Source organism: Alligator mississippiensis, chromosome 3, assembly GCF_030867095.1.
Source record: "Alligator mississippiensis isolate rAllMis1 chromosome 3, rAllMis1, whole genome shotgun sequence".
Lineage (NCBI taxonomy): Eukaryota > Metazoa > Chordata > Crocodylia > Alligatoridae > Alligator > Alligator mississippiensis.
The window spans coordinates 136159663-136185993 of NC_081826.1; the positions used below are offsets into that span (position 1 = coordinate 136159663).

General features: G+C 44.1%; 1 long non-coding RNA gene across 1 annotated transcript in view; it reads left to right on the forward strand.

The window, feature by feature from the left end:
- The window catches only part of LOC132249100 (uncharacterized), a 44821-nt gene that overhangs the window by 14901 nt on the left and 3589 nt on the right, over positions 1 to 26331 (forward strand). The window contains exon 2 of the long non-coding RNA XR_009460500.1: positions 23314 to 23365. This is a non-coding gene — a long non-coding RNA (uncharacterized LOC132249100). The remainder of the gene's footprint in view (positions 1 to 23313; positions 23366 to 26331) is intronic.

Below are 26331 nucleotides of genomic sequence, written 5' to 3' on the forward strand. Positions count from 1 at the left end.
CCAGTTTCAACTTTCATCACTGATAAATATTTCATTATTTACGTGAAGCGAAACAGCTCCAGCAAGAAAGATTGAGACAGCACCATCCCAGAATAGACCACAGGTATTGGGTTAAGTCACTTGCTGGAGTTGTAAAAGATTGGCTGAGGAAAGGCTTGAAGTGGTATTGCCCACAGCTCAGGTGTGTGCCCTAAATATGAGGCTGTTGGGTATTCTCGGGAGGTGATCTCCAAATTTCCTTAATTTAATCTCGTTCTCAGCATCTGGATCTCCCTGCTTCTGCTCTTGTCAATCATGTTCCTTCTCTTTCTCAGACCCTCTCCGTCTCTCCTCATCTCTCTGTCTCTTTCATTAGTGCTTCTTTAAACACTCTTAACCTCTGTCTCAATTTCTCAGTCCCTCTTTCTCTCCGTCTGCCCCTTTCAATCTCCCCTAATATCTCTCTTTCTCGGCATCTCAATCTTGCTGTCCCTCTCTGAGTCTTTCTTTATCTCTCTCTCAGAATCTTTCTTACTCTCTCCCTCTCTCAGGTTTTCTCTCTGTTTTTCTTTCCCTCTCAACTGGTCTCTCTTGCCCCTTCCATCTCTCTGCTAATCTTTCTTGAAATCCCTCAAGCTCCCTCTCAGTCTATTAATATTTATCCCTATCTTTCAAACTTGATCTCTTTTTCCCTGCTCCCCTGCCCCCAGCACACACTCCCTGCTCATCAGCTTGTCTCTTTCTCTCTCACATTTTCTTTTAGCCAATCTCTAGTTCAGTCTCTCTCAATTTCCCTCCCTCTTTCAGGCAATCTTGTTATATCTCTTGCAGTCCCTGAAACTCTCCTTCTTATTGTTCCACAATGAAGACTGTAGGAGGGCTTGGGAGACTGCTTGAGAGTAAGCATATTGCTGCTGTTCTGTTTCTCTTTTATTATTATTATTATTATTTAGCAACAGGGAACAGGGCTTCATCTTATGTGTGTTCATGTGCATATGTGTTTGGTTAGTTTGGTTGCTGTTTTAAATCTTTTAAAAAAGCCTAAAGGAGAATTCATTAGAATTGGTTGGTCAGTCTAACCTCAAAACCTGGAAACATACTGGAGCACATCATCACCAGCACCTTCCATCCTAGGAAAAATCCTAGGAAAGTTCATCAAGGAGTCTACCTGTGATAAGCTTGCAGAAGGTAAGATTCTGAATGACAGCCAGCATGGCTTCATTGCAGGCAGGTCTTATTTTATCAACCTCTTCTCCTTCTATGATAAGGTAACTCGCCACCTGGACACGAGAGAGCAGGTTGACATTGTATATACAGACTTTCAAAAGGCCTTCGATCTAGTATTCCATGATGTCCTTGCAAAAAAATTGGAGGATTGTGGGTTTAACTCCAGGACAGTCAGATGAGTGAGAAACTGGCTGCAGGATAGGACCCAGAGAGTCGTAGTGAATGGATCTGTGTCATCTTGGAGAGAAGTGGGCAGCGGTGTCCCACAGGGGTCGGTGCTCGGTCCAGTACTTTTCAACATCTTTATTAATGAGTTGAATGCGGGGGTGAAGAGCTCACTGGCCAAGTTCATGGATGACACAGTGTTATAGGGAAGCATGGTCATGCTTGAAGATAGGCTACAGTTACAGGTGGACCTAGACAGGCTAGCAATTGGGTGCATCGAAACCTGATGATGTTCAACATTGAGAAATATAAAGTGCTCCACCTCAGGATGAACAACCCCCAAAACACCTACAGGCTTGGCAGCACCAAAGTGACTAGCACCATGAATGAAAGGGACCTGGGGGTAATAATAGACTACAGTATGAATATGAGTCGGCAGTGCTGTTGGCTACAAAGGACCAACTCACAGGATCATCATAAAATTCTAGTTTATTAGACAGATACAAAAGTCAGATCATAAACCTTGGGGCTGATCCCCTCAAACACACACACATTCATGTACACACACTCATAGTAATTAGCTGTGAACACTAAGCACCGGTGTCAAGATATACCTATCCCCAAGTGCTGGAGTCCACCGTCGATGGCCAGTCGAGGCTTCTTTCAGTGCGATGTTGCTTCGGAAGGGGGTTGCCAGCTGGTCCTTCTGGCTGGACAGGCAGGGTGCTGGTCAGGTCAAAGAGGGCACCATTGGGGGTCATTCTTCACTGCCTTTTATCCTTCTCTGGCAGATTTTGGTGATTCCCCAATTTTGGGGCTTACCCAATCCAAGGGTCATTGACCTTGTGGGACGTCCCCCTTGGTGGTTGCTGGATGACAGCTGTCAGCCCCAGGGGTCATATCCTCAGGTACGTGCAGTTTTGGGAGTCTGTTGATGAAGTTTGATTAATTCAGTGCTCTGAATAGGGCTGTGGGGGCAGTTGATTGTGGAGGGGGGGTATTCAGTCTCAAGAGTCGGTCTTTGGCATTGATTAGTTCAAACTGGGGGTTCTGTATCTTTAACAGTGAAGTTTCAGGGAATTCCTGGCTCTGTATTGATCCTTTCTGCTCCTTAGTCTGTGGTTTCATAGGTGTTAATTGCCTCTCATTAACTTGATATCCTATCTAGCTACTGTGTTACACAATCAATCAAGATTCATTCAGGGACCCACTCCATACAGAGAGGTCATGATTTGATTCCTGCCCTTGCTAATATTGTTACATGGTACACCTTACTTTTAAACTTCAAGTACATTTGTTACAGAGTTAAAAAGCATAGAATATAAAACATAAAAGGGTGAAATGCCATGGTACATACAACAAATAGATCAAATACAATGTATGTGTGTGTGGAGGTGGGGGGTACATACTGATGCAGAATACTATTTTATACCCATAAAAGCATCTACAAACTATATTTTTATTACAAGTACACCTTATATTCTATAATATATATATATAATAAAAGAAGAAGAGAGAAGAAGGAAGAAAAGGTAGAAAGAGAAAGCAGCTCCAAAAGCAGGGCAAATACTGCAAAAGGGGCTTTTTGCCATATGGAGGGACTTCACATTGGAGCGGGGGCAGGCAAAGAAAAGGTTTCTTGCTACATTATGATGCTGTAGCCAGTAAGGCAAATAATATTCTGGCATGCATCAATTGATGCATATCCAGCAAAGCCAAGGAAGTGATTCTTACATAGATTCATAGATTGTAGAGTCAGAAGGGACACTGAAGGATCATCGTGTCCGACCCCCTGCCCCAGGCAGGAAAGAGGGCCGAGGTCAGATGACCCCAGCCAGGTGCCTATCTAGCTTCCTCTTGAAGACCTCCAAGTTAAGTGATAGCACCACCTCTCTTGGCAGCCCGTTCCAGATCCTGGCCACCCTTACTGTGAAAAAATTCTTCCTAATGTCTAATCTGAATCTAGTCTCCATTAGTTTGTACCTATTATTCCTAGTTACTCCTAGGGGTGCCCTGACAAACAGCACATTACCAACTCTCTGTTGTCCTCCGTTGATAAACTTATAGACTGCTACAAGGTCTCCCCTCAGACTTCTCTTGTGAAGGCTGAAGAGATCCATATCCCTCAACCTCCCCTCGTAGGGTTTTGCATGGAGGCCATTAATCATATGAGTGGCCCTCCTCTGGACCCTCTTCAGATTCTCCGCATCCCTCTTGAAGTGCAACACCCAAAACAGGACACAGTATTCCAACTGCAACCTAACCAATGCCGCATAGAGGGGAAGCATCACCTCCTTTGATCTGTTGGTCATGCATCTGCTAATGCATGATAAGGTGCGATTGGCTTTGTTGATGGCTTCATTAAATCACTGGCTCATGTTCATCTTGGAGTCAATTATGACTCCAAGATCCCTTTCAGTCACTGAACTGCTGAGGAGGTTATCCCCCAACCTATAGGTGTGCTGGGAAGTCCTCCTCCCTAGGTGGAGTACCTTGCATTTTTCTTTGTTGAATTGTTTCCTGTTTCATTCTGCCCATTGATCCAGCCTGTCGAGATTGTCCAGTATCCACTCCCTGCCCTCTGGTGTGTTAACTTTGCTCCATAACTTGGTGTTATCTGCAAACTTGGACAGGGTGCTCTCCACACCCTCATCCAAATTGCTGATGAAGATATTAAAAAACACCGACCGGTCCAAGGACTGAACCCTGCGGAACACCACTGCCCACCTCCTTCCAGGTCGAAAACGACCCATCCACCACCACTCTCTGGGTGCAGTCCCTAAGCCAGTTTGCTGCCCACCTGACTGTATAAGCATCCACTCCACAGCCTGCTAGCTTCCTTATGAGAATAGGATGCAAAACTGTACCAAAGGCGTTCTTAAAGTCCAGGTAGATGACAACTGCTCAGCTCCAGTGTCAAGGCAGCGTGTTACCTGGTCATAAAAGGCTATAGGGTTTGTCAGGCAGGATCTACCTGTGACGAACCCATGCTGGTTTTCTTTCAGCATCATTTTCCCTGCTGGGCCTTCACAAATGTGCTCTTTAATGATTTTTCCAGTGTTTTCCCAAGGATAGAGGTAAGACTGACTGGCCTAAAGTTACCCAGATCATCTCTTGTCCCCTTCTTAAAAATGGGCACCATGTTGGCCCTTTTCCAGTCCTCAGGTACCTGGCCAGAGCACCATGAGTGCTCAAACAGCTGTGCCAGCAGCTCAGCAATGATACTGGCCAATTCTTTCAGCACCCGTGGATGAAGGTCTTCTGGGTCTGCTGACTTGTACCCATCCAGCCCCTCCAAGTGCTCCTTAACTAAGGCAGCACTAACCATTGGTCTAGTGCCTCCCGGACATCTATCTATGTTCAAATTGCGGGGATTGTCTTGGCCAGTACTTAGGAATACTGAAGCAGAGAACTCATTGAAGAGCTCTGCCTTTTTACCTGTCTCAACCACCAACTGTCCTGATTTGTCCTGCAGGGGCTCTGCGTTACTCTGCACCTTCCTTTTGCTTGCTATGTATCTATAGAAGGACTTTTTATTGTCCTTGATTGTTGTAGCCAGCCTAAGCTCCAGTCCTGCCTTGGCCTGCCTAACTGATTCCATGCAATAGCATGCCAGGAAGGTATATTTCTCCTTGGTGGCTGCCCCCTGTTTCCACTGCCTATAAATCTCTTTCTTTGCCCCCAGTCTTTTGTGGAGTTCCCTGTTCAAACAAGGGGGCTTTTTAGTCCCCTTGCCCCCTTTCCTGTGTAATGGAATAGTCTCCTTTTGTGCCCCAAGGATCACTCCCTTGAGAAACTGCCAACCCTCCTGGACCCCCATATGCTCAATGCTCTTGAGTTCAGCCACTTCACTAACTAGCCTTCTAAGTTTACTAAAATTGGCCCTTCTGAAGTCTAACACTTTAGCCTCACTGGTTATTTTCCCACCCTTCGCTGGATTGTGAATTTGACCAAATGATGATCACTATCTCCCAGGTTACTGTGCACTCTCAGGTTACCCACGAGATCATCCCTTGTTGGTAAGACCAGGTCTATCAAGGCATTCCCCCTGGTGGGACTGGACACCTCCTGGGTTAGGTGGAAGTCCTGCATGCAGTTTAAGAACCTATGTAAGCAGTTTGTTATGGCTGTCTGCTCCTCCCAGCAGATGTCCGCTCTACTCAGCACTGGTGAGACCACAGCTGTAGTACTGCGTCCAGTTCTGGGCACCACACTTTAAGAAGGACATGGACAAGCTTGAGAGAGTCCAAAGAAGAGCCGCCCATATGATCATAGTCTTAAAAGGCAAGCCATACAAGGAAAGGCTGAGGGATCTGGGACTCTTCAGCCTGAGGAAAAGAAGGCTGAGAGGGGACCTGGTAGCAGCTTACACTAGGGGAGTACATCTAGGGCTCGGTGAGCAACTGTTCACCAGGGCACCCAAGGGGAAAACCAGGAATAATGGCCACAAACTCCTGAAAGATAGATTCAGGCTCAACATTAAGAAAATCTTCACAGTCAGGGTGTCCAGACTGTGGAATAAGCTTCCTCCAGAGGTGGTGCAATCGCCTACCCTGGAAATCTTCAAGAGGAGACAAGACAGTCACCTTGCTGGGGTCACCTGACCCCCAGGTATCTTTCCTGCTTGCTGGAGGGGGATGGACCTGATGATCTTCTGAGGTCCCTTCTGCCCTTGCAATCTATGAATCAATTGTTCGATTTGTAAGCACCTATCAGGGGTAGCCAACCTGTAGCAAAGATTCAAGGAGATGCACATTACCTTCTGAAGAGCTGCATGTGGCTCCAGAGCCGCAGGTTGGCCACCCCAGGATAAGAAGCTGATAAGAAGCCAGTAGTGGTTTGTCAAGAGTAAGTCAGGCTTAACCAACCTGATTTCTGTCTTTAACAATCTGATGGGCTTTGTGTGGTGGGAAGGAGAGCAGTGGAAGTGAAATGCCTTGACTTTAGTAAAGTTTTTAACACTGTTTGCAATAACATTCTCATAAATAAACTAAGGTAATATGGTCTAGAATAATGACTATAAATGACTGCATAATTATATAGATAACTGCTCAAAGTCTAGTCCTCAAATAGTTTGATATTAAACAGGGAAGAGGTCTTACAGAGGCTCTCCAGGAGTCTCTTCTGGGTCTAGCATTGTACTGCAGGATAGAATTGAGTGCACATGACACCAAATTGGGTGGGTTTTTAACATTTTAGAGGACAGAATTCAGATTCAAAATTTCCTTGATAAACAATAAAAATGGTCTGAAAAAATAGGATGAAATCCAGTAAAGACAGGTTTACATTACTATGCTGAGGAAGGAACAATCCAATGCAGAAATACAAAACGGAGAATGATCAGGTAAGCTGCTGTACTTCAGAAAAGGACTTGACAGACGTATGGGACCACAAGCTGAATCTATGAGTCAACAATGCAATGTCACTGGAAACAAGGCTAACAGTATACTGAGATGTATTAACAGGACTGTTGTATGCAAGTCATAGGAAGTGTTTCTTCCACTCTATTCAGCACTGATGAAGCCTCATGTAGAGTACCACGTCCAGGTTTAGGCACTGCACTTCAACAAAGCTATGGATCAACAAGAGAACCCAGAGGAAAACAAAAATGTGTAGAGATTTATGAACCAGGAAATGTGAAAGGTTAGAAGAGCAGATATTATTTAGTCTAGAAGAGAGAAGCGACAAATAGGGGATTTGTTAACAGTCTTTACATACAAAACCCTTTTTCTCTGTGTCCACTGGGGACAGGACAAGGAGCTTAAATTGCGACCAGGGAGATTCAATAGGCTTAAATGGTAACAGGGGAGATTAAGGTTACATATTAGAAAGAGCTTTCTAACTGTGAGCATGGTTAAGTACTGGAACAGACTACTTAAAGGCTCTGGCATCACAGTCACTGGATATTCTTAAGTACAGGTTAGAAAAATATTTGTCTGAGATGGTTCCGACCAAAAAGATCCTGTCTCCTCCCCTTGAGCAAAGGACTGGACTAGATGACCTCCTGAGGTCTCTCCAGTCTTATTTTTGTATGCCTCTGTGAACTTTGGAGGGATAGAGTTGTCTTGAAAGGTTTATATACCTGACCCCTGGGGTTATGACAACCAGCCTAGTAGGATAAACACTGCAGTTTGTGGCAGGTTTTTAGAGTTTGACCCGTGGGGCTGTGAGTTGCTGATTTGGTTCTATAGAAGAATGATTATCTTCCCTACAGTGATAATACACATCCCAAAAATGGCTTTCATTATGTTTATTAATGTGCTCATCCTTCCTGATCAGGCAGCTGGGCTTCCCTCAGTTTGCAGCTAGTCACTATGTCTAATGTTCCTCTGCTGTCTGGGAACATGCAGCTAGCTAAAGACCTGCCAAGGTAAGGTAAGGTCAAAGATAACTTGTCCTACTGAACAGATTTCATTGGGCTGTAAAGTCCCGGAGGTTGGTCTTGTCCTGTCCTTTCATAGAAAGGTGTTTTAGGTTACTAGATAATGTCCCCTAATGGAGGTTCCTCTGAAATGTAGGGCTGTAATATTGTACTGTGACTAAGCATTCATCTTGCTTTTGCCATGGAAGTTGTCTTCATTGAGTTAATCAGTGACCTGGCTTCTGGGCAATAGCTGCCTAGATAGCAGGACAGGGGCACCAGAAGACATGACAGAAGTTCTGCATGAAGGCCAGCCATGCAGACACAGCCTTCTGGCAGCTAACCCAGTGCAGTAGGCTGTGATGCAGTGCCCGTACCACAGTCCAGGTGCAGTCCCCATCTGGGTCTGGCAGGTGCACAGCCGTGGGGCCACATACTGTCACAGGTGGCAGCAGGTCACAGCCAGGCAGCAGCCCTACTGCCAGACTGCTGCAATGGGTAAAGGGTGTAGGGGCCTCTCTAAGTTAAGGCTGCCTCAGCAGTGCAGCTGGCACAAGGGGCTAGTGTCCTCAGATACCAACTGGCTGGGCCTGAGAAGCTCCTGAGGGCAAGTATCCCTGAGCTGCTCACCAGGGAAACTTTTTATACTTCTATGGCCAGCACAAGCGCTGGCCCCAGCCTCTAGCTCCTCCTGGCTGAAGATCCAGGGTCAGTTTGTCCTCAGTGGCACAATTTGCCCCACACCAAAGTGCACATGTGCACATGTGCTGATGCACAAATCTCTGGCACAGATTTGTGCCACTGCTATTTCAGCTGCTGCAAGTGCATGTGCCTGCATGTTTGGCCTTGAACTCTTGGCTGGAAATATCCCTCTGATATTATCAGTTTATTGTTAGATTTGTGTGAGGGGGGAAACCTGGGTAGAGGTGACTGGATTTTATTTATTTTTTAAATGTATCTGCTTAAAACATGCCATGAGATGTATTACCGCGTCTGAATTTGACAAACAGAAGTGATCTAAAGGGAACACTGATGATGACCAAGATGTGTGCCTCTAACTCATGATCGTACGTATAAAAAAAGTTGGTGTGCCTGTCTGATTTTTCTGTGGGGACAGAGCTATTCTTTTTTCTCTTTTGTGATGACAGTATTTGTGACAAATACTTTTAGATGTGGAGCTCTGATACGAATGGGTACAGGCACCTTAAAAATGAGTGGCTATTTTTGAGTTACCTGTCTCAGAAGATAGATAAGTCTTGTTTACAAGACACATATGTGGTTGAAGGCAATCAAACCGATTGACTTCTTGGTTTGCTGTTTTATTTGTTTGAGGTGAAGCCTGATTCAGTAATAATTCAGGAAGTTATTCCTGGCTGATTGTTCATAGGTCAAGCTACTGAGTAATATACTGATATTTTGGGGAAGGGAGAGAATTTACTACTATACTCCCCATAAGAGATTGAGTAAAATAATATGAAGCCACCCCCATTTCTTGCTGTTTGTGATTTCTAGCTAGTTTACAGGCTTCTGGACTGGTGACATTTTTACTCTGACATGAAGCAACATCTGTAGCGTTACTCCCAGCTCTTTTTCTATTGCCAGTTGAGACTGGTTTTATGTTGGTTGTTTTACATATTGTTTAGGGTGGAATAGAACATTTTGGGTTGAACCAAAATTATCTTATTTTTTGGTAAATTTAATTTTTTTTAGCCTAGTTTAGCCACCAAACTGAAAATCCAGTAGTTCCCCAACCCTGGCTGTCTTGATCATACTGGATTTTCCCATCATAGTCTGGTCTGAAAGGCATTTGTTCTTTCATCAATTTGATTGTATCAACAAGTTGGTACGTCAGAATTTGTCTTCTACAAGTTGTCCCATATTTTGAGAAGGCTGGGTTGCCTTAAGGAATGTTTTTCCTCTCTGGGGGCAATTACAGGAGTTGCCTAAAGTTACAGTTAAATGTGGTTGTCAGCAATACACACAGTAGAAAATCTTTGGCCTTCTCCATCAGATGGAGGAATTAGACCTGAGGATGGAAGAAACCCTTTATAGTGGCTGTGACGTTGGCTGGTGTAAATTTGAAATATGAAAAAGCTTTCTTAGGACCTGTTGGATTACATAGCTCAGGATATATTGGCTAGGGGCCAGTTTCAAGGCCTTTACACCACTACAGTAGCCAGTCCCAGTGCTGACAAGCCCAAGCAAGTCTTGCCCTTGCCCTGGCCAAACGAGTCTGGCAACAAACTCCAGACCTAGGAACATAGCAGTGAAGGCCATTCTGGCCTTATCACCCTGTGCCTGCTCTCAAGCCATTGGTCTCTGGTGAGGATGGCCAGTGGGGACAAGTCTGGGGCACACTCATTGGTGAACTGCCAAAATTGAAGAGAATCAGCAACACAGGTCGTGTCTACACAAGACACTCACTGCACAGTAGCCCATGACTACTGCGCAGTAGCGTCACATGGCAGGAAGCATGATGCGATGCTACGGCACGGTAGTCATGAGCTACTGTGCAATCAGTGTCACAAAAAAGCTGTTCCTCAGTGCGACTGCCCAGTAACTCCAGTTACTGTGCAGTGATTTAGTACTCATTTATACAAGTACTAAATGACTATGCAGTAATGACTACTCAGTCAGCGTCCCGTATAGACATGACCACAGATGGGCAGGATATGTTTAATACTAGCACCCGCCACTGCAGCAGAGTAGATTTGAATGTACCTATATAGGATTTTTTCAGAGTCATGGAAAAGAACAGGAATAAAAAGATGGAAGATGACCGGTCATTTCAAGGTGCTGTTGTGCCAAGTGCTTTTGGATCACTTGGAGCATTGTTCTTTAGTGGACTTTTTCAGATCTGTAGGTGCACAGTCAGTGTGCCTCTGAGAGTCTGCTTGGGGATCTTGCCAGAATCTCAGTGTGGGATATGGACAAATTTAAGTAGGATCTGATGTTTTCAGAACTGACTGCCAGTGATGGTTTGCCTATGGAGTTTTATAAAGTCTTTTGGACCCTCCCCAGGACTGATTTCCTTCAGGTTTTTCAGGAGAGTATCAGGGAGAAGGTATTGCTTCCCAGTTGTCACTGTGTGGTTCTTACCCAGATGTCAGAGAAAAGGAACATTAGTGATGTAAGGAGTTGGCAAGTGGTGTTCTTGCTTTGCTGTGACTACAAGCTCTTTTCAAAAGCTTTTGTAAATAAGCTGGATCTTAGAATCATGGAAAAGCAGCACTACAATAGAACTCAGCAGGTCATCTAGGCTAATCCCAAGGCAGGATTATCTCTGTCTATACCATCTCATCCAAGTGCTTTTCTAACCTATTTTTAAGAATTTCCATGGATGGGGATTCTACAGGTTCTCTAGGTGACTTGTTCCTAGGCTTACCACTTTAATAATTAGAAAGGTCTTACTAATAGCCAGCCTAAATTCTCTGTGTTACAATTTAAGACCATTACTTCTTGTCCTGTCCTTTCATCATCCTATTTTTTACCACCCTTCAGAAATTTGAAAACTTTTATCAACCCCCCACCTCAATATTCATTTCTCCAGACCAAATCCTAGTTCTTCTAACCTGTTTCCATAAATCATATTTCTTAGACGTCCAGTCACTTTTGCTGCTTTCCCCTGGACTCTACAAAATTGGTCTGTGCATTTTTTTAAATTAGGCAACCAAAATTGGATAGTGTAGCCTAGCCAGTTGTAATTTGTATTTGTGCACTTGGTTGTTCTTGATTTAAGGCCTTCCCAACAGGTACAAATATTTCAGATGAACCTTTTCTAATACAAGCATAAATTCAGCCTCAAATCTATTGAAATTGTATGTTGTTTTGATTTCCTTTGTCAGAGAAGGCTGTTGATTGTGTTGATTGTGGAAATTTTTCTGTGTTTTTGCTTTATCAGGCCACAATTGCTCCTGTTATTGTAAAATGGTACATACTGTTTTTTGTAGTGCTTTAGGTGCCTCCTGTCTAGCATTTTGCACGTTGGCTTCTATTCCAGATAGGAGAACACAAAACACTGTCAGACTCTCCCTATGCCTGAAGAAGGGTGTTTGTGCCTGAAAGCTTGCAAAGAACACTTTATCCAACTATATAGTTGCTCTAATAAAAGATATCACATATACCCAAAGACCCTGAATGGAATTAGGCAGGGTTGTTATTTATCTAGGTTATTGGATGAGCCTTTCTATCTATCCTTTGTTATATGCTGTGAAATCACCTCTCTGGCATTCTCACGCACTGGCAACTTATGCTTCAGTTCAAGTGTTGTATAGGTTGATGATGTTTCCCCAGTGACCATTGTCACGCATGCTGGAGACCAAGGTCCTAAGAGCAGCTGAGGGGATCACTCCAGAGCAGCTTCAGCACTTCATTTCTGGGTTTGGCACATTGACATGTATCAGTGGAAATGGCTTGGCCAGGTATGCTCCAGGGTGTCTCAGGATAGGGCCTGGACTTGCTGTAGACCAGGAATGACAAACATATGACCCACAGGCCAGATCTGGTCTGCAGAACTGCTCCATCTGGCCCTCTGGGCTACCAGCAAGCCAGGGAATTTGGGAGTGTGGCTAGCAGTGGATATGGCCTACCACAGAATTTGGGGCCATAGTGGCCCAGGGCCATCATCCAGTGGCCCCCGGTCTGTCACCACTTGTGCATCTCTGCTAGGGCAAGTGCATCCCTGGCTTGTTGCTGCTTGCTCCACTACCACTGTGGTGGCTGTGGCTGTGGCTGCCACCCCATGCCAGATATGACCTATGACACAAGGTGAGTTTGACATACCTGGTGTAGATATCCTGAATCCAAGCACTTTTTAAAAACAGAACTCCTTTACTTGGATTGATCTGGGAAAGAGTTGAAGTCTTGTATTGTGGACCTGCATGAATTCCTGCCCTCAGCTGTGCCAGGGGTTGTGTTGTGGAGTTAATCTGACATGAAAGCATTTGGGATTATGTTTGGACAATGATACTGTTGGTCATAATTGGGAGGGACTTGTGGAAAAGGAGGTTACAGGGACAGGTGCAGCATTTACCTCAATGCCCCTGTCAGGGGTCCTAACCAGGGTCCTCCAGGCAGAAGCCTAGGCTATGGTGCTACAAAGCACCTCCCATGAGGTTCCCAGTGGAGGATCAGGCAACCTAGAGGAGCAAATGGGAGCCACAAGGCTCTGATGGGAGAGCTATAAAAATCCTCCCACTCCTCTAGGGCCTTGTCCCTGCAACAGTACTTACAGTGTCTCTGTGCCAGACTGGTGCTCCTACTCCTGACTTTTTTTATTGGACCTTCCTGTCTTCCCTGTGCCTTGCTCCTATCCTGCCCTTGTCTCTTCCTTTGCTGGTGACTTGATCCTGCCCTGTCTTTGCCCTGGACCCTTCAGTTCTGCCTCTGGCCCTGTTCCAGCCTTGCCTTCAGCCTTGTACACCTGCATCTCACTCCTGCCTACTTCATCCTGCATCTTGGATCCCTCAGCTGCTGATCCCTGGCCTGGTCTCGACCATGATTTAGCTTGATTCCTTTGGCATGAACCATTGGACTCATATTGCCTGGCTTCTTGACCTACGGCTTAGCAGACCCTTTCTGATCCCTGACCCCTCATGTTTGGGTTGTATCTGTGATACCCCCTCCCAAGGATCAGTGCTAGTTATTAGTAATTTCACAGCCTCTCTGGTGTGGTTCAAGATATATTATTTTTAGACCCTTTCATTGTTTTTTTGGAATATCTAGGATTTCTTATTAGACGGTTTCTGGGATGCCTGCTATTAGCTTAGGTAGTCTATTTTGTACCTGGCTTGTGTGGAAGGGGGTCAGGGTCTTATTGATCTAATAAACAGAGGAGTTATGACTTCAGTTCCAGGCTCCACAGCAGTTAATATTTTGGGAAAGGCTGTTTTTAAGGAGAGTAACCATTGCCCGCTGGAGGCTTGCTTTTTGATTGGAAACTTTTTTGCTGGATCTTGGCTGCCTCAGTTTTGAGGTGCTTGCTTTGTTTTTATCGAAACACTCTGAATGTTTGGGTGTTTTAAGTCCCAGGCACAGGATTTTTTAAATTGATTTTAATACCTGTACAGTAACTTCAATGGATATCTTCACTACCAGGTCTCATTTTAATGCCATTCACTGCTGCTTGGTTTTTAATAAGGGTGAAATCAGCCCTTCAAACATGCAGTATGGCTACTTTTTGATGCAGTTGCTCCTTGAGTAAGCCATCCCTGATCACACTAAAGCTTCTTTCTTTTCTTTTGCTGTCGTTTTCATATTGCTAGGTCTGTGAGCATGCTTGGTTTCAACAGTCTTCATTAATTTTTGATGACTTAAACATGAATGATCATATATAGCTTGTAGCTAAGATTAATTGTTTTTGTGTGTTTGCTGTTGATGCCAATTCACTGTGGAAACAGCAGGTGATGGTGGACTCCATACATCCCAAATGGTCAGTTGTGTCCCACCTTTTCTCACTGTGGGCTGGATGAGCAGTGCCAGGTCAGTCCATGGGCCAGATCTGGTCCAGGGAACTGATCCAACATTCAGTGCTGGCCCAGCTGGGGCCTGATTTATCTATGCAGAACTTGGAAATTTGGTGGCAGGGAAGTGGTGGATCTGGGCTGCACACTGGGGATTGAGCACCTTTGCACTTGATGAACTGCATATAAACTTCCAGTTACAAAGAAGGTCAGAGGTCTCCAGTGGTAGTTCCTTCATGGGATAATTACTGAGAATGTGCTGGTGCATTCATTTAATCTAGAGGTTTCAATGTTATACTTTTGTTGTGATACTAAGGAGATAATGTTTCAAATATTTCTTTTCTGTTACAGGTGGTAGCTGTTGGTTGTTTTACTTATGCATATTTTCCATTGTCCCTTTCACCCACTGTATTTATTTTTACTGTTCAGTATAGGGTCACAAAAAGGTATGTTGTATGTCTTAAACTTCATCCTGGGTCAAGCAAAGATGGCCATTTTGAAAATCATCAAATACAGAGACATCCTGGGGTTGTTGTTGTTTTTTTTTGGGGGGGGGGGGGTCAGTTTTTAGGCTTTTGTTTGGGATTTAGATGTTTTACTCCTATATGATATATTCTGATTTATTAAACAGTGGGCTAATGGAAATGAACTCTGTACAACTCTGAATGGACACTTGCTCTAATCTGTAATAACTAGAAGTTAGGCAGGGTTGTTCTCTGTCTGGGTTATTAGATGAGCCTTTCTACTAATCTTTTTTATATATGCTAGGGATTTCTAATTCTTTAGAATTCTTATTTTTTTTCTGGTTTCTAATATGTGTTTAGGGTACGAATTTTGATAAAAGTGTTTTACAAAACTAGAGTGTGTTTTTATGTTTTGTTTTTCTCTGCCCCTCCCCCTCTTCAGCATTTCAGTCCTCTCTTTCTGTTGTTTTGTATCTTTCTCCCTCCTCCTGTCAATGTCTCTCTCTTTAAAAAAAATCTTCAAAAAGCTTGGATTCATTCTGATGTGGAATGGGAACATTTTTGATGTCTTAAAGTTTTTTGGGATTAAAAAACCCAAATATTTCCCACACAGTTTTCCCCTCTTCCTCTTTCTTTCCCTGCATCTGAACACAAGATTCAAGTAATTTGTACTGGATTTGGACACTTTGATTAGGACAAAAGACATTCTGTTCTTGTATCTACATTACACATATACTTTGCATTTTATTCCTAACACTTATGTGTATGACCTGTTACTAAATTGATTGCACAGATGATTTTAAATTTTCTGTGGGTTTCATTTTAATGCTCAGGTATCAGCTTTTCAGTGCATTTCTTTTTCTGTTTGCTATGAATTGATTTTTATATTCCTAGAAAATATAGCTGCTTGCTTTGCCAAGAGCATGCAGATGAGGGAAGATTTTTGGGATGCATACAATGTTTTCTTTCTTTTTGGATCGCTGATGCACATGCTGTGTGTTGTGTTTGTTTTTGTTTTTTAATCAAAAACAAATCCCCCGGTATTTCAGAAGGCAGTTCCATTGTTGCCTGCCCATGCATGTTTGACCACAATTTTAAGAAGCAGGGATGGGGGAGAGGAGAGAGAACAGTAGAGGGAAAGACAAAGGGCGTTTGGGGGCCCATGGACAAAGGGGGAAAAAATAAAAGCAGCTTGCAGTAATGTGCCTTCCTGAGCTCCCTTCCCTTTATTCACTGGTTTCCATTTATAGGCTCCTCAGGTTTCTGTTCAGCTTAGTCTCAAAGACCTCTGGGTTCTCTGCAAGTTCACTGAGCATGTTGTCTGGAGCCTCTTCTGTCAGGTTTCACAAGGTCCCCACTGTCAATCTTAGGTGGGGTCCTCAGGCCACTCAATGTGGCATGCAGCTCTGCAGTGTAGCTGCAGGTATGTGGGGCATCCCTATATTTTCTTTCTACCTCTGCTGCCTCCTGGTAGGATGCCTGCAGTTCCTTCCCTCAGCTTTGCAGTTGGTCAACCCTTGCATCCGGAGTCCATTTGCAATGCCTAAGTGAAAATCTTTTATCCCTGTGGTAATTCAGCCTTAAGAACTTGCTCTGTCCACTTCTTCTCCATGCAGAGCAAATCACAGGACTTCTTCTCCTAAGCTAGGCTATACTGATAGGCTTGCCTGAATTACTCCTAGACGCAGCTTCAGATGTCATGCCTGTGCCATATGGTAGCAAAGGTGGGCTGAGAAAATAAGCATTTCCAAAAGACTCTGGGATTTTTTTGAGGGAGGTCTAGTTACAGCATCTCCTGGAGAGCAGAGTTCCAAATTGTGACAGTCTTGGGGGCAAGAGCATTGTGAGATAGCTTCTGGAGGACTGTTGGTACCAGCATAGGCAATGCAGGAATCATAGTACCATTATACCAGTGGAAAGATGCTGATACAGGACTATACTGTTTAACTTGACTGAAATAAATTCAGGGTTCTCCCAACAGGGCTCAGAACTGATGGTTGACATAAGCAAAGATGCTCAGACATAAAACAAGTTCCATCAGTAAAACTTTGTAGTGTAGATTAGGCCTTAGTTGTGCAATCCTTGCTCACATGCTCAATATTAAACTGACTGCCAGATTTTGGGCTGGGAAGGAAAGCACTGAGGAGGATCCATCTGTTAGATGCCTCTGGATCACTTGCATGCAGAAAATGTACTGCAGTTGCAGGGGTGTCAGGCTTTTGTGGCTCCTTGGTGCTCCAGGCTTTGGAGAGAAGTAATTTAGTCTGCTGAACACTCCAAATTATAGAATAATTGGCTGTGATTTGCATTTCACAACCATGACTTTGATTCAATAAAAATTTGTTTGGAAAGATAATAAAGGGAGTTGTGCTTTTATTATAGTCATCTTCTATGTGTAATTCAAACCAGAGAGAACCACAGACTTTTCAGCCAGAACTAAAATGCCATTTGTGCTTTCTATTGGATATCCCTGAAAGAGGCTGACAAACGTTCCTCTGAATAAAGACTAAGAAATCTGGCCAAATGGAGTGGTGCCAACACCAGGGCTTATGCAAATCTTGGACAGTGCCCAATGGTGCATCAAAGGCCTAAGCAAGAGTCTATCGAAGAGGTTGCCCAGCTGACAGATGGCAACGTACATGCCTACAAGATACAGAATACCTCAAAGGATACAAGAAGAATATGGACTCTGTAAGAGCAGGTCTAAACACAAACGTTCAGGACACCTGGAGCAAACCAGAGAGAGTAGTTGCTGTCTGGGCCAGACAAGGGCTATTTTTTTTTTATGTATCTTGCAGGTCCAGAAATAAAGACAAGAGCCTGAGTCAGGAATTCTTGGAGCAAATGAAGTTATATGTAATGTAATGTAATGTAATGTAATGTAATGATGTCTCTCTTATTGGCGTGTGTAGGGTTAGATATATGTATGTATGTATGTATGTATGCATGTGTATGCTGTATATGTATGTATGTATGTATGTATGTATATAATACATCCTTTTCATGGGTGACTGGTGCCTTCTGAGTCTGGGGGGGCACAATGTGTGGGTGGGCCCAGGGGCGGGCCAAAAGCCCCATATCCACTCCTATACTTCTGTGGCCTCCCTGAGCCACCCTGAGCCCTGCAAGGGCCCCAGGCTTACCTTTCTCCCAGCAGCAAGAACAGCACCTCTGCTGGGGGATTGGAGCATGCTCTTTACAGGTAGGGAGAGGGAGGGAGGCAGGGCAGTGCTCTGGTTGGCCAGAGCGCTGCCAGGGTGGGCAGGGCTGGGTAGAGAAGCAGACTGCAGTCCCCAGCTGTACAGTCGGGCCAGCGGAGATTTGCTCCATGCCTGGCCCCATCTTAAGTGGTGCTGGGTTGGGATGCATCAAAGGGGTTCCCAGCACTTTTGGGGGCCAATCTCATGGGGGGCACATGCTCCCCTATATCCTCGCTACCAGTCGCCTGTGGTCCTTGTATTTAAATGTCCTTTTACCTAACCCTACCCACACCAGTAAAAGAGACTTCTTTAGCAGACACATAAAGGGGAATGAGATGCAATGATTCTGAGCCGGGAGTGTAGAGGGAGCCAGAAGCTGAGTGCTTTTTTCCACAGAGGGATTCAGTAGAGCTAGAGTTACAGATTCTCTGTTTAGCAAAAGCCGTTCTTTATCTGAATGTCAGCCTTCTGGGTACATAAGATACTTGTGAATCTCAACCTTAATGTATTTACACAAAACATATGTTATTCTTGAATAAAATGGTGCTTGTTTTGTTGAGCTGGTGCGGAAAAGTAGTAGTAAATGATATATTTTGGTGTGTCCTGAATGTGATGCAAGTCTTCACCAACTATCATTGTATTAACCAGCTTGTCTCTGCAGCAGCATTTTTCATTAAACATAATGTTTTAATATACCGCATTATTCAGGCTGAAAGACAACTATTTTTACTATTCTTCCCAACTTTATTTTAAGGTAGCTCCAACTCCTCCATGGTCTGGTGAGCCAAATTGTGTGAATCTCCTAATCTCTATTCAGTATAAATGATCTAAAATATCTTGGTTAAGATGCACAGAAAAACCTCACAACCATTGTTTACTGTAATCTAACCCCCCAGTGTGCAGTGGAAAGCAACTTTATTTATCCAAATAAAAACTTTCAGGAGTTTTAAATTAGGGAATGTTCAGGTACTACATGGTCTGATCTCCTGTTTGAAAAGTTGCACATAATTTAAGAGAATGTTAGTATTAATAACAGAGTATTAAGAATGCAGCTGGGTGCCTGAGGCAGCTGCCACACACACAGTGATTTATGTGGCTGTGGCAGCAACCAGTTTTTGACTTTTACCACCAGAAGTCCCTCCCTTTGCCCCGGAAGTACTCCTTTTGGGAAGGAGAGTGGACAGATGGGGCTGGGCCATCAGCTTCTCCACGTGCTGCTCTTGCTGACTGCATATGACTCTCGTGCAATGCAGCCAGGCAGATCCCGTGCCTAGGCTCCATGCTCCTGCTAACCCACCCTGGGTCCTCGTCAGCCCCAGGGTACCAACATGGGCTCCACACTCCTGCCTGCCACCACCACGCTCCTGCCATTTCCCTGCTTTCCCACCTGCACGCCGACCCACCACTACTGCCGCTGTTTCCCAGCCACCATTGCCACCGCTCCCCACACTGCTGCTGCTCTCCATGGCTCCCTGCCACTTTCCACGGCCACTCCCCCACTGCTCCTCATGCTCCCGCTACTTTCTGAGGCCCCCCCTGCCACTCCCTGTGCTGCTGCTGCTTCCTGCAGCCTCCCTCCCTCACTCTCTCCACCACTACTGCTCCCCTCCACTCCCCCGCCTGCCACTTCCCTCTGTGGCTCCAGCCCAGCCCAGCAAGCACCATGTTGTTCTTGGCTTCTGGGTGAATCGCAGTGGTTTCCCCCGCTCCCTCTGTCTGATCTTATCTAATTTTCCACTCAGATGGAGGGAGGGTGGGGAACAGCCAAAGGGTCACCAGGCCAGAAACTGCAGAGGCTGGGGTCAGGGTGGAGGCAGGCAGGCCTGGCTGCGCAGCTGCTGGTCCTTCTGTCACCTTTCCCTGGGTCCTTCTGCTGCAGGCTCCTGTCATCTTTGACAGGCATCCAGGGGCAGATAAAAATTATTTTTCTAAATTTTTTAGGGGCCCCATGGGCCAGATAGAATTGCCTGGCAGGCTGCAACTGGCCCATGGGATGTATTTTGCCCGCCCATGCCCTAGAAGACCCTGTTCTCTTCCTGTATGCCCTGCTAGCAACACCTCTTCCTGCGTCTGCAGCAGTGCAAATTGGTTTATGAATAACCATGCTTTTCCCAACACTGTCCCTGATACTTTCTGTGAACACTGGCCATCCTGTACACCAATTTTGTGGAAAAGATTATATGTGATCATGTAAAGATTGTACTGCAGCATGTATGTGCAAAGGGGATGAATTAGGAGTGCACAGGCAAACTTAATTCGTATATAATCTAGCCTTTGATGCTTGTGCCACCTTTCTTGTTCTTTTCAGGTATTAATTTTATATCATTTTCTTACAAGGAAGACCTAAGGAAACGGAACTATTTGCTGAGCAGCAAGGCCCACCCGCATCCACTCCGGCCCCAGCCTCTGTAGTTTCTGGCCTGGTGACCCTTTGGCTGTTCTCACCCTCCCTCCGTCCGAGTGGAAAATTAGATAAGATTGTATCCATCTAATGTCTCTAGGGCTCATCAGCAGGGTCAGAACTTTTATAACTGTCCACTGCTACTTGAGCAACTATGCCATTGGCGGTTGTTATCCTGTATAGAGACTGGTCATAGTAGAGGGGGGCTGAGGTGATGTTTATCAGTGGGTTTCCCAGCTATTTGCTAGATGGAAGAGGCAAGTTGAGACTAGGGAGTCCTGTGTTCAGTGCCCAGTTTTGGAAAGGAGTGTGTTCTAATAATTAAATACCTCCCTTGTCCCCCGTTTGATGCTTTCTGCCACCTCTGTCTATTATGCATCCCCAGAGTCTGTCTGTGACTGTCTGTGTAGCATGAATTGAACTAATGTAGCTGATGGTAACATAGAGTGTAATAATAGTGAAATATAACCATATTAGTCTTGTCCCGTAAGCAACTTGAAAACTCCATTTTGTATCCTTCTGCTTCATGTAAGTGAATAAACTCTGCATAGCCTTTATGTATGAGTGTGTGTAAGAGTGTGAATGGTGAGAGAATGGCATATTGATGGGACAAGATGATTTAACTGTTTATGTAATCAAGAAGGCGCCAAATGTAAGTTACCAGTCAGTAACCTAATTAATGAATGGCTGAAGAATCCCTTTTAGCCCTATGACACAAAGAAGATAACGAAGAGAAGGAATGCACCCATCCTGCCAGACAGGCAGCAAAAACACTCCAAGGCTAAGATAAGCTGAAGACAAAAGAACAACCACAAAAACAGAAGCTGGGTATAGAAAAACCCCAAAGCACTGAAACAAAGGATGCCAATCCCTATAAAAGAACACTTTGAAAATGCCAAGTTGGGTGAGTCTCTTTCTCTACTGCTGTTTCATCGGAGCACAGATGCATCTGTTCACCCCGCTCCAGCTGTTATCTTCAAATCTGCTATCTTCAGATCATCATCATCTAGTCAATAAGCCTGGGCTGATATTGAGCAACTATTGCTGGTAACTATATCTGGTGTATGTGTGGATGAAATGGTTGTTTTGAGTACGTGTAAGCCTGTGTGTAATGATGTGTATGATGATTTGTGTGTGTTTGTATGAATGGTGTGCCCGAACCTCTGTGTCTAACTCATGTGATCAATAAACGCAGCACCTTGGCTTATCCCCCTTTATAAAGTCTCACTCATGATTTGAGCAATTGGCAAGTTGAGTAACATCTGCACCTTGCAGCCTGCCTCTTCTTTATACCCACCACCTGTTTTCGCTCTTCTTCTGTCCCATTTCACAGCTTGTTTCTGCTCTATTCATCCTATTTCTTTTGCCCCCATTCCTGTCTCCTTTTTGGCTCTTCCCTTTTCTGCATTAGTTAAGTGCCATGAGGAAGAGTATTCAGAGCACAGAACGTCAACCTGCTCTCAATTGCTTTGGGCAGTGCCAGAGTCACATTGGCATAAGGGAAGCAGCATGGAATAGTGTCTACAGCATTGGCCTGTAGCTTAGAAAACTTGTTTTTTTACAAAGTGCAATGGGATATTTCAGGGAATTCAGACACCAAATCCTACCAAGCAGCTGCTTAACACGTGGTCTGAAATGAGACAGGTTTTCAAAAGGGCAACATAAGGCAATCCTGCAGCACTTAGGATAAACCCTCCAGGCAAACTTCTAATTCTTTGTTTCAAAGGGAAGAGGCAGTCCAGCTTCTTGGAGAAATTGTTGTAGGAATTATGGAACCTGAGGAAAAATGCGTTTCCCTTAGATTCAGGGAAAATGGCTGCATGATTTTTTCTGATGTGTTCCAAAAAAAATCATTGAAAGGCAGGCACCTCCCATGGAAAATTTCAGTATGCATGGTTACAGATATGACAAAAAAGTATTTGAGAACGGGGTCATGTAATAGAAAGTGTTAGATAATATTAGCTCTAAGCATTATCTGCAGACTAAGTGTCACCTATAATGTAGAGCAACTAGAGAAGAAAAGTGGAAGCAAAATGCACTGGTAGTGCATTCCCTTCACTGAGAAATGGAAAAAGAAAAGGATTATTTAATGGGGTAATGATTGTAGAAGTTTACTTGGCTCTTACTCCTAGTTATTCTTTCCTATAATTCAAGAACAAGAGGGAGCTAGGTGGAAGTGAAATAGCTTAGTCAGGCTTTAAAAAAAAGAATAGGATGTAAATATGAATTAAAAATGTATTTTTATTACATTAGCTAGGTTACAATTACAAGGGCCATCAATCCTCCTCCTTCATGGTATAAACTGATGTCAGTTGGGGTTAGGAAGAAATTTTCACCAATGATATAGTATTGAACAAGCAGGAGTCATATGCTTCCTATGGAATATCTCCGAATTGGTCAGTACAGAAAACAAACTGTCAAAGTCAGTATTGATAGGAATGATAGAGCTGGCTATTTTTACTGGTAAATCTGTGCTATTGCTGAAAAAAAAGTAATGGTGCAAAAATACTGTGAAGCTTTCCAGTTCTAGACTAGTTAGAAAAATGTGCAGTTTGCTTAAAAAGATAGTGCTGTACTTCTTCCTGAAGCGTAGGGTCACATGACATGTTACTGATGCAGAATGAATTAGTTCCGCCACATGCGGTATTTAGATTAGGTCATTTCTTACCAGAAAAAGTGGACACAAAATGGTCATGCTATAGAAATTTTATGCGTCAATGATCAAGCCACACACATACCTTAGACAAGATTGCTAATAATATCAGGCATGTTATTAAAACAGGCTTATTTTGGCCAGAAGGTGCAAATCTACCCTGCCTTAAAGTCTATATGTGGGCATCTAGAAATCTAGCTCCCTTTCCTGACAGCTGATATTCGAGAATCTCCTCAGGCCTCATGCCTACAACTTCAAGTGAAGTTAACAGGCCTTCAAGGGCTTAGCATTGCTGGAAATCTAGCCGAAGGCATCTCAAGTCAGGCACCTTTAAACTGAGCCATCTCATTAATTTCTTCTTTGAATGTATCTATCCTAACCTCTGCATTTCCGTTTCTGTAGAAAAGAAATACTCCAGAAGCCAGCTTCATGCAAAACTTAGATGGACATCCTGGTAAGTGGTGAGCACCCTGCTGCTTTTGTTCTGTCCCTAAAAATGTTATCAGAATCAAACTGTTCTATCAGATTCTTAGGGCAAAACCCTGAAGCATGTACTCTGGTAAGACTTTTCTTGAATTTCTGATTGGTTAGTGGGTATTTAGATGTCAGTCCATCAGAAGCCATTGGGTACTACTATGCTGATTGTTAGCTAAATTAATAAAGGCTGAATCCAAACCTACACTCATACTAAGCCTTTTAGCTACAGAAGCCCCTAGTGCTGAGAGATAGAAAAGATGTCCCCCTCCACCCACACCCCTTTAGTTGGCTGTGGCCCATGTCAAATATGTCAATTTGAGGTGAAGGCTTGTATGAATCACAGGCAGCGACTAATCTGTGTTATTATGCTCCATTTCTTCAGCTACCACTGTGATCACAGATCTATTCATGCTCCTCACAAAATTGCTACATATTTCCCATGACATTTAACAGGGGTTATTACTGCTGTCTTGTAACTGCCTTTAAAAGCTGTACTGGATATTTCCAAACACCACAATGACAATACGTCCATCATACTTGAAGGACATTTTGAATGACTGCATTGGCTTTGGTCTTACGTGGCCTTTGACTGTTTCAAGTTTGTCTGAAGAAGGGTTACCTTTTATCCTTGCTCATCTTTGTAAAGAGGATGTTCAAAGGGAAGGTACTGGCTTCCTTTCCCTAGGAGGCCTTATATGCAATATGAAATTATATTGCTAGAAGTCCAACAACCTTGAACAGATGGTAGCATACACACACACACACACACACACACACACACACACACACACACATATATATATATGCACGAACCACAATTGATCTAAAGGTTAGATTCATAAACTTGGAGCCAAAACAACAGGGCTTTACTCTTGGGTCATCCACTGACTGGTTTGTGACTTTCACTTGCCCATGGATGAAGCCAATTTAAAGAAGTGATTTTGTGCATTTAATGGAGACATCAGAAACTCCAGTGAGACCAAATTTTTAAATAGGGCATAAATTTGCCCCACACCCTCTCTGAGTGCTACTCCAATCCCCTTCCACTGTCCAGTCTCATGTTTTCTGCTCCCTGTGTAATCTGCTGCTCTTCTTTCTGCTCCCTGACTTATCTACAACTGTGCTGCTTGTAGCTCCCATTTCTGCCACAAGCTATACAGTCCATACTGTTTTTGGCATGTGCGCCACAGTTTGGATGCCCTTGAAATGTTCCATGTTGGATGTTCTATAGATTGGGAGAATTTTCTGAAGTGAAGACAGCTCTGTCCTACGCTTTAGTTATCCAAACTCTATGGAAGTCCTAATGTAAGGTAAGGGATTTGACCTCAGAGATCTTCAAAAGGAACGGATCTTTCATTAGACCACTGGTTCTCAACCAGGGTAATCTGGCACTCTAGGATGATGTGAGAAGCTGCCATGACTTCCAGGAGGCTGTAGGGTGAAATGTCACCACTGCTGCAGGGGGAAACTCTGGGGGAAACTCTGTTTTTAGGAGGCACATTGGAGATGGAATGAGAAGGAGCTGCCATAGAAAGACTCTCTGCCTGCATTACATTATGCAGGCAGGTGCATTACTTGCGTTGCAGCTCTGTATTGGTTTGGCTCCAGTATGCCTCCTAAAGAGGCACATGGGGCAGTTCAATTTGATGGCAGCAGTATCTATCTCCAGACAGTCTCTACAGCAGTGTAGGGACACAGCCAGGTGCCTGGGGCAAAGCAGAAATGGTGACATCTGTTTGCTGCCACAATCACAAATTTGTGGCTGACAGAAGCAGCCACTACCCCCCAAGTCAGTGCTCTTGGTTGTTGCCTCTGATTTGAAAGCTGCTGTGATGTATGCCTTTGTATGGAGAACAGGGCATGTAAGGTTTGGCTCATGGAATTGCTTGAAACTCTATAGGGCCTGATGCAGTTCAGCAGTGGTTCTCAAGTAGGGTGCCACAAAACTCAAAAAAGTTATGGGGGATGCCCTGACTCGAAAAAGATTGAGAACCATTGCATTACACTGTGGCCTGTCTGCACATGCTATGGCTGTGAGTGAATAAACGAAGAAGCTTATTGCCCCGGAGTTAATTGCTCCTGGGCCCACTGTTTGAATGTGCACCTGGGAGCAAATAACTCCAGAGCAATAAGCTCTGCAGTTGGTTCATGTGTGGCACATTGAGCTAGGTCATAGCAGCTCCAGCTGGCTCAGGGGTCCTGAGGGACCTTGGCCTGCTCTCCCCAGCTCAGTGTGCTGTGGAGGGGCTGGCTGGGGCACAAGAGAGCTTCACTGCAGGGTTAGCCTGCAGGCAGCCCCTGCACTGAAGCACCCTCATGCCCCAGCCAGCCCCATCAGTCTGTACACATGTGCTGCTGCAGAGTTTTTTTACTCTGCAGCAGGATAGTACTTGTACCTTTACAAGCACTTTTCTCACTTGCATTCTTTTTTCTTCTCCATGTTTGGCAATTTTTGTTTTACAAGTTACATGCTTTTTTCTTCTTCCCAATTTAAAGCTTGAAATCCTCCCTCTCTTCCTCTTGCATGTCTGCTGTGATCAAACATCCCACCTACTTCTTTTGTATCTGTTCTGATCAAGAATCTTTATTGTCTTTTCTATTTTACTCCTAATGCCTTGAAACTGTCCTTACCTACTAGTCGACTGCTGGATCTTTGTCCACATCTATTCCCCATACTACTTTTAAAGACTTTCAGCAATGAACCAAATCCATTGTAATATTTTTATAAATACTCCAGTTTAACAAGAAGTGTACTTATCATTGCACGTGCAGGACTTGTGTGATTAAACTAATATTAACTTCCCATATCTTGTCTTCTCATTTTTAAGAGGTTATGTGTTTTGGGTCTTACTATTAGTTGTATTAGAACAGCATGTAGAAGTCTCCTACTGAAAGCAGTTTGTCACTTTTCTAAGCATTATACAAACCCATAATAAGGGAATC